A 1,452-nucleotide genomic window follows, 5' to 3' on the forward strand; every position below is an offset into this window, starting at 1 on the left:
TGACGTCACGTGATCCACCCATCTCAGCCTCCCAAAGTGCTGGGATTAAAGGTGTGAGCCACCACGCCCTGCCAGATGATTTTTTTTAATGAGTACTTCCCTTGCTTTTCACCTTCAATGCATTTTAGAAATGTTTGAGCCTTTAAGCACTTTAAAATAGAGCACTATTTAAATAAGTCTCCTACAATGACAGTGAGTATTATTTTTGTAAATGAGTCTTCCAAATTTTGGATGAATTTTTTTTCAAGTGAGTTGGAAATTTTTAATTAAAGTAATCATGGCATACAGAAAGATCTCCAACACTTGAAGATCTTAGCAAAATGCAATTATTGGAAATAAAGTCTGCAATCAGGAAGGTATTGCAATTTGTCCCCACAAAAGCAAGCCTAGAAGTAAACAACTTAATTGATGTGAGCTCAAACCATTTTAAACTTCTAAAATTGTGTTTGGGAGTAATCTAGATGTGCAGAGAAAATCTTTTGATGCAGCTCCTGTTTATAATTTGATAAATTGATACTCAGCAGCTCTGATTAGCAAAACACTCAAAAGAATCAAAACTAAAGGAAATTATTTCACAAATTTTGATTTATAAGAATATTTGTCAACTGAGGTATTCTGAATGGAAGCAAAAAGACAAGATATGTAAAAAATTGGACTGAAATATTAACACATTTTTAACACAAAAATATTAAAATTGATAATAACCTCCATGTATCAGAATGGCTCTGAGACTGCCGAATACCTCAGCATTTGTAGAGAGAAGCATTTTTACAATTTAAAATATTATGATTGACTGAGAAGAATCAATTGAAGGTGTCAACATTTTCAAATTCATTAACCATAAAAGCCACTTTGAAGAAGATTGCAGGCAACGTTATGAAAAATAACATAAAACAACATTGAAAAACTTCATTTTTCAGAAAAATGCCAGTAATGCGGTTTTGGAAGTAGATATGGCTAAGAAACAGAGAGAAATATGTGAATGGCTAGCAAGCATAAATATTATTCTTATTTTGGTATTTAGTATCAGATCATTAATATAACAAATTTAAAATTACTTTTTCTTAAGTTAGCGATAAACTGCATATAGATTTATGCAGGTAATAAATGCATATCGACTGCAGTTATTTTTTAAAAAGGTTTACTTTCAAAAAACGGTTTTTGAAAAGAATTATTTTATAGGTCCATTAACATAATGAAACCAATTTGTTAGCCAATAAAAATATTTTTTAAATTATTTATATTTTTGCATCCCTTTTCAATCTCAAGAGTTTCCTTGTTTAAACAAACAAACAAAAAAATTAAATGTTTACTTCATCTAGAAACCTTCTTGTTCCAGAAGAGATTTAAGGAAACATAAGAAGATGTAGGACCTTCCAGCTTTGAACTTCATTACATAAGATTTTTTTTTCTTTTTTTCTTTCTTTTTTTTTTTTTTTTTTTTTTTTTTTT

Source organism: Piliocolobus tephrosceles, chromosome 8, assembly GCF_002776525.5.
Source record: "Piliocolobus tephrosceles isolate RC106 chromosome 8, ASM277652v3, whole genome shotgun sequence".
Classification (NCBI taxonomy): Eukaryota; Metazoa; Chordata; class Mammalia; order Primates; family Cercopithecidae; genus Piliocolobus; species Piliocolobus tephrosceles.